General features: G+C 34.4%; 1 protein-coding gene across 6 annotated transcripts in view; it reads right to left on the reverse strand.

The window, feature by feature from the left end:
- The window catches only part of PLAG1 (PLAG1 zinc finger), a 28,584-nt gene extending 21,076 nt beyond the window's left edge, over window positions 1-7,508 (reverse strand). For 3 of the 6 annotated variants that reach the window (XM_039351439.1, XM_039351438.1, XM_039351436.1), the window contains exon 1: window positions 7,307-7,508. The gene's annotated coding sequence lies outside the window, so the exon portion shown is untranslated. Of the gene's footprint in view, window positions 1-7,080; window positions 7,275-7,306 lie in introns of those variants that run through there. The other 3 variants (XM_039351442.1, XM_039351441.1, XM_039351440.1) reach the window with 3 other exon arrangements.
- Window positions 7,509-7,735: the final 227 nt, after the last annotated feature.

Here is a 7,735-nt window from a genome sequence, read left to right on the forward strand (position 1 = left end):
ATTCATTTACTCCCCAGAAGCTGTCTGCCAACATACATAAAGAAGAGAAACAATTATACATGAACTAAGCCGGCTTTATGTTTTTAAGTATATTTTTAAACACTTACTCATCTAGAAATAAAAGAAAATTAGGTAAATCACATACCGCAATGATAAGTAATCTTGTGGCTCTTAAAAACTGAAATATTTTCTGGGCATATGCTTTCATTAATTATAGTCCAAAGGTTTTTTTTTTTTGTCCACAGTATATTAGTTAGTGTACAAGATAACATAACATTCTTTTGTTCCCAATTTATTAATTTACTATATCACAAAAGCCAAAAGTAATGATAGCAATTTAAAACCATGGACTATTTTAGAACCAGTTTCGTGGATATAAACATATACATTTTGCTAATTTTTTTAAAAAAAGTAGGCAAAATGAGCAAGATGTAGATCCATTTGTCAGATAGTTAAGTCTCAGAATTGGTCCCCATTTCTCTGTGATTTATGGTTTGCTTCCAATTTCAACTTCTTGTTATTAAAAGCAACTTGTAGTATAATGAAAGTAGTAGTATTCTGAAATATAAGTTTCTCTTCAAGTGCACAGTCCTAACTTTATTACAATACCAAAGAAATGTCTATCACTTTTTAAGAACTAGAATTTTGTATTAATATTAATTCTCTGAAACCTTAGGATAATTAAGGAAATTCCCAATGTACATACCATATTAAAACCATTACAATCTGATTTCATCTATTACAGACTATTTTTTCCTGTAAGGAAATAAAAATTATTCCTTTACAAATATTTCCCAGAACGTTCCTTTTAAGCATACATATAAACTGTGTAATGCACAGTATTTTAGACTTTGGTCAGTTTTAAGCAAAATCTAAAATACTGTGTGTAACAAACTTTATATACCTTACACTGTAGGTTAGATTATTTCAAGGTGTTTTGAATAAGATTATTACAAACAGATTAATCATTTTATTTAAGAAACTGAAAAAGAGAATGAGAAAATCAATAATTGAGAAGCTAAATTAACCAGTAAGAAGCAGGTGGTAAGGTAAGGTAAGGTAAGATGAAGGAAGGAAGGAAGGAAGGAAGGAAGGAAGGAAGGAAGGAAGGAAGGAAGGAAGGAAGGAAGGAAGGAAGGAAGGAAGGACACACAAGGATATATCCCTTAATAAAGAAAAGATAACATTGCACTAGAACAGTATTTGGAGAGACTTGTATGTAACTTCCCTATTTAAAATGTCATTTATGACAAATAGTTCTATAAGTATGTAAGGCTGTAAGTCAGAAAGAAAATAGGCTTACAATATGTATTGTACGTATTTTAACTTCAGAATAAATAGTACATGAAAAAGACTAGCAATATAATTTTAACATCTATGGGAAAAATAACAGTATTCCTAATCCTAAACAGAAATATTGTACAATTATAGGACCATTAATGCAATGTAATTTGAGTTGCATAATGGAACATTAGACTGAAACAGTATTTACAGAACATCCAATTCTGTTTCTATCAAGCAGAATCAATTTTAACTGTAAATGTTTGAGTGATACAAAACTTTGGAATTATTTATACTTATCATATGTAAAATAAATATATATTCCAGCCTTTCTGAACAAATGTGATTCTAGGATATAAGTTGCACAATTCCTTTTCTTTGAAGTTTTAAAACAAATATATAATTTAAAAAGCTGTCAGCATCAATAAGAAAATACTGTATCCTAGCATGTTGTACATATAATTGTGAAAATGTTAAGAATTGATTTGTGAGAAAATTAGACAATTAAAACTGTATTATTAGGTATCCCTATTTTAGAACAAAAGTATACTACAATATTTCTACAATTATTTTCATCTATGTATCTATTTTTTCCAGCTAATTACAACTCATCTCTTAGTCATCAATTATTGTGCCAATATTTTTATTAAAATTGTTTTTACAACAACATTTTGAATTCAGGATTACACCATTAGATACAACATATATATATATATCCATATAATGTAACATAAAAAGGATACCCTTTTCAACTTCTCAAAAGAGATGAAAAATACACAAAGATCTATTAAAATCAAAAGTGATCCAATTTGTCCCATCAGTACATGAATATTAGCCTTTTAAAAATTAACTTTAGCTGATATCTGCAAAATACTTCTAATCTGATTTCCAGGGATATTGTGCACACACACACTACAAATATGATTATAATAGCTTTTTCAAACATTTTATTTTCATTTCTTTTTCCCCCATAGCCTCTTGGCTCATTTAGCTCCATATGAGGGGATATGAAATGAAGCTGATTGTCATTCATATATATATATATTATCTTGCTTCACATTTTTGTTTTGAAAAGTTATATCTCTTAACAGTTTTGTTATTTGGTGGTCTGGAGCAAAACTATACACATTCACACAATTTCATGTAAGATGTTAATTTTGGAACAGATTAAGAAAACTTTTTAATTTTAATAAAGCTTTTTTCCACTTATGTTACTCTGTTTTATAATTTATAATTTCTTCATAGTACGAATAAGCTGCCATTCTACACATTCACAAAACTCTAATAATGTAATTTTGCAGTAATATACAGGATAAAGCAATTGTTAAAATTGATAAGAATTTTAATTTTTAGCAAATATATAACAAAAACTAGTTGTTTCAATATAAAGATAAAAATTTTCTTTCAAAAATTTACACCATTATTTGAAAGTACTTACATCATGTAGTTTTGGTTATCTAATTGTTGTGCAGTTATACAGCAGACACCCATATTCAGATTATATTAATGCATTATAGATATAATTATGCTATTATCCAATACCAACTAAATATACATAAAACTAAGATAAATTGGTTTTACTGTTTTTGAGGAAAACACTGTTCTGTTTATTTGCAAAAATCTGTATTATTTAGAAAGAAAAAAAACTACTTTATAACTGCTTCTTGCTTTATTTAAATGTAGAGTTTTTTGCTTCTAGCATGTTACTTAAAGCAGCTGTCTGTCATGTAAATTTTTAAACAAATTCTATGTTAGACAAGTACAAATTATATTTTCGTATTTCATTTATTCTCATAGTTCTCTAACACTTTTAAAACAGTAATTGGTTAAAGATGATCAGTATATCATTCAGATATTTACTAAATCATGCTGAAATCTACTATAATTATTAATCCTATCTATTCAGAAGGATAGTCTCATCACTTAAGACATTTCAGTATTTTAGTGTGACTCTCTGAAGATTTGGATACTATAAACCTTTAACACATAATATTCAGTATCCCTTTAAGTTTAACATGTATGAAAACTATTATAATTAAACTTATCAGATTAAAACGATAATTTCTAAGTGTAAAGTATAATTTAAAGCCGCTTTTAAAAACTTCTAAGCGTAAAACAAATTTACATAAATGACTGAGGTAATGCATTAAACTGAGCAACTTAAATCTCTAAAATCAAAAGAATAAAATTATAGTGGAAAAAACTATTTTGATAAAATATTATTAAGAGGTTGAATTTTATAATTGAATTATTCATGCACCAAGTGTGAAAACCTAACTAAAATTTAAAAGATTTTGTGGAACAAGGCTGTATTAAAAAGTAACATGAAAAATAAAATTCACTGAAGAACTATGAAATTTATAACATTATAGCATAATAGAAGGTGGGATTTTATATTAATTCAACAGTGTTACAATCAAGATAACTTCTTAAAAGATAGTTTTAACTTTTTAAAAAGAACTGTAGGTTCTCAGTAATAAAATATCTATATTCTTGGAGGTCTATTCAATTTTTAAAAGATCTAGAAATTCACCTGTTGTAAAAAAAAAAAGTTCAGGAAATAAAATATATTCTAGAAACAAATACCCTTCTCAATCTTTTGGCTTTAAATATATTTAGAGCTAAATAACAAACACTCTAATTTAATTTCATTAAACTTTCCCATAAATGGAGAACATTCATAAAATAGCAAAAAATATAACTCAGATTGTATTTTTCAGAACAATTCATTTAACAGTGAATTTATCATGGTATCAGTATACCACATAAAACTATACACCAATACAAGTTTTGTAGATCTATTTTGGATAGATCAAGATCATGCCAAAATTCAGCATTAAGGTTAATGCCAATGTTGAATATTTCTATTCGTGCTTCACAAATGCCCATAGTGTATCATGTTTAAAGTAACAGTGGAAGACTACATGTCTGTTTCCTATTTATTCCCCTATATATACACCTACTTATGAATGTAGTGACTTTAATTGGTAATTCAAAATTGCTCATGTTCTACAAACACCATTCACTCAAATGTCATTCTTAAAACATGTGGTGTGCTCAGTTATTTGAAAGTTTGTTTTTCTTAAAGTTCTTTTTAGATCATATAGCAAAAATAGGTAAATCTTCAAGCAAAAGAGTTTATATAGCATCTTCATAAAAATAAATTAATCCCTTCCCAAATGAACTAATATCTTTTTAAAAAATAATTGCAATGATGACATTTTTAAAAAAGAGATAAACTGGAAAATTTGGATTATTCAGTCAATATATTTACCCAAGGAAGTGACAAGACATGTATGATCGCAAGGCTATAATCCTTGAGTTCAGTTGCTCACATAAAAAACACTAAAACAGATGTTCAAATGCACAAAATAGACATCAATGATTTTAATCTCAACATTCAGTTCATCCTTTTGAGTAGAATACTTATTTGAATTCATTTTATAATCTATACTGTGTAAAAGTAAGTATGTTAAATATTTGTGCATGAGGAAAGTGAGGGCTATTACAGATGTTTTTCAGGCATATTGCTAGAAACTTTGAAACATGTATGGTTTTTATATTACAAAGACTAACATTAGGCACTGGTACTTCAAATTATTAGGTGACTATCAACAACAAATTCTAAAAATGTGACCTGCTTTCGGTATATTGTATTTCAATGAAAACAACAGAGATATCTTAAGCATATGTAAAAAGTTTCACACAGATTAGGTCTCCTATGTGGTCTAGCCATATATTTTGATCAGGTTTGAATATCTTAAAAAGACATACTTTTACTTCATTTCAACTGACACACCCACATAGTGTCTGTTTAATTATCAGCTCCCTAGTGCCTTCAATTGAATTTATTTTAATACAAAGAAAACTTTAGGTTATTCTAGGAAATTATAATGCTATAACTTGCAGAAACTATTTCAGTTTCTACACATAACATTGCAAAATCAATTTCCAAAACACAATTTAATTTAAATTCAGCCACTGCACTATACAGCCTTATGGCATCACAGCAAGTAAATACTTAGATCCAACCAATATCCATAGAAATCACAATGGAACTAGTGTAACTCTGTCAGCTTAAGTAGTCATAGTCTCCCTTCTGAGTTTGATTTATGACTTTACATTTTAGCAAATACAGGACAACTGCTTTGCCTTAGCTAGAGCTCTAACATAGGTGAGGATAGCTAAAAGAGGAGCTGTCTCTTTAAGATACCCTGCTCTGTCTCTGATCCCACGTGGAAACCAACATCAGCAGCACTTTCACGTTAACTTTAATATGATGCAAAGAATACATTGTTTTTATCTGGAGAAAACTATAGATTGCATTCTTTGTAAAATACAAACCAAGTAAGTATACTAGACCAAGTCACCGGTTCTCTCCCAGAAGAGAAAATCTCATTACATGTATTTTCTGTCAATTCAGTCTAAGGCACGCTGCTTTAACTCCGTATTGTACAAACAGATTGCACTTTACAAACAGATTGCACTTTACAGAGAGGAACCCAAACACCGAGATCCATAATCAACCTAAAGACATTCCATAACCAGATTTACTTTTTTATACCGCATTACATTTTAACTGGGAAAGGGACAGAAAGGCAATCTCGAGGTAATTCATTTCGCGTCAGCTCCCCCTTCTTCCAACTGTGTTTCTACCAAATCCCCCCCTCCCCAGACAAAGAACAGAAAAGGAAGGTACAAAGTTTGGCAAACGTAGCTGTTACCTCCTTTACAATCAGCTCCACAGTGCCCAAAGCCGTGCAGCTCGTGCATTCCCACCTCCCGCCACCATTCAAGGAAGAAAGGGGTTTTTCACGTTCTCGCAGTGTCGGGAATGAGCTGTAAAAGGGCTTTTGCCTTTCTAAAGCGATCATCAACAAAAATAGGCATCAATTTTAACTCCTTGCTCTCCGAGAGTATTAAAATCTCACATGAGGTTATGCGGGTTCAGTGTGATCTTTTAGGGGGCAATTCGGAAGCTCGAGCGACTTGGGGATTTTTTTAAGGAATTTTAGAGCTATTTTTAATTTTGTTATATGCCTCAGTTCTCCCTCCATTTTGGTTGTTTATGATACTGACAACAAGCTGTCCCTGCTCTCTCCGGATCTCTCCTGCTTTCAGTTAGCGAACCCCGCTCCCCAATACTACCCACCCTCAACCTTGCTCGCCTTCCTAAGCTTCTCTTCCAAACCCACACAAGAAAGGAAAAGAAAGCCTCTCGCATCCGCCGAAGTAAAAAAGGAGGCAAATTCGTTTCTTTATGCTGCTGGGGGGAGGGGGGGAGAAAAAAAAACTTTTGTCCAATGAAAAGAGGGAGAAGGGCGCTGGATGTCCCAAACTGACTCCAGATCCCCCTAAAGCTTCAGCTGCGGGCACCCCGGTACTCCGTCCGGCAAGAGCAATGCCCTTGCAACGTTTCTGCGCAAAATGTGTCCGATTCGGCGACACCGCTGAATTTTCATTAATTTTCTCTTATTTTGGGGCACCGCGGACTCTAATGTCTTCCGCTTCTTCCTCGCTGTTGCTGCTGCTGCTGCTGCTACCACTGCTGTCACTATATTCACAGCACAGACGCTGGAGCTCAGGGAAGGGAGGGGGTGGAGAAGACACACATACAGAGAGGAGAAGTGGGGGGGGGGGACTTTTCTCCAAGTTTCTGCAAAACTCCCCACTTACTAAAACAACCGCGCGGGGGGGGGCACCTCTTCACCGTTCCAAGAAACCCGGACCGAGGCAAAGGGGAGGGAGGGAAAGAGCGGGGAAAAACTCCCAGCCAAGTCTGGAGAAAGCGAGGCTTACTTTTAGGGTGCCTTCCCGTGCTGGACGCAGGGACCCCCCAAGATGCCCAGAAGGGCTAAAAAGAGATGGAGCCGTGCAAATCTTCCCCATCCCTGCTTCGGCTGCTGTTGCTTCGCTCTTCGCGTCCCTCCTCCTCCTCCTCCTCCTCCCCCTTCAGAATTTAAATAACCCTAATATTTCCCTGCTGAACCCCGGCTGCAGAACCCCTAACTCACAGCAGACTTACCCTGGGAGCCTCAGCATCCCTTCAGCGCCGGCTTCCCGCCTTTTACAGGGTTCTCCGATTTTTCTGTAATTTTTTCCCCATATTTCGTGCTGGACGCGGCGGGCCTGGAAATTGTTTGCTTTCCCCTCTTTCCAGCAGCCATTGTAGTGTATGCGCTGCGGTGCAGCTCAGCCTGCCGCACATGCCGCGCCCACACCGCCAGCCGCCCACACGCGCCGCGGGTTGGACACCTCCCCCTGTCACTCAGTCTTCTAGCCGCGCCCACTCGGTGGAGCCTTTCGCGTTCACAGCTTGCCCCGTTGGTGGGTGATAACGCCGCTCGGGATAGGCCGGGGAGGAACCGAGCAAAGATTGGCCAGTTTGAGGCGGCTTGGGGCTGTCTTTCAAAGAGCTCCGGTCGCCTGCATTGGGTTAAGGAGCTGTCATTTT

This window comes from Crotalus tigris, unplaced genomic scaffold, assembly GCF_016545835.1.
Source record: "Crotalus tigris isolate CLP2741 ecotype Arizona unplaced genomic scaffold, ASM1654583v1 scf7180000018371.15429387391:27106975, whole genome shotgun sequence".
Taxonomy (NCBI): Eukaryota; Metazoa; Chordata; class Lepidosauria; order Squamata; family Viperidae; genus Crotalus; species Crotalus tigris.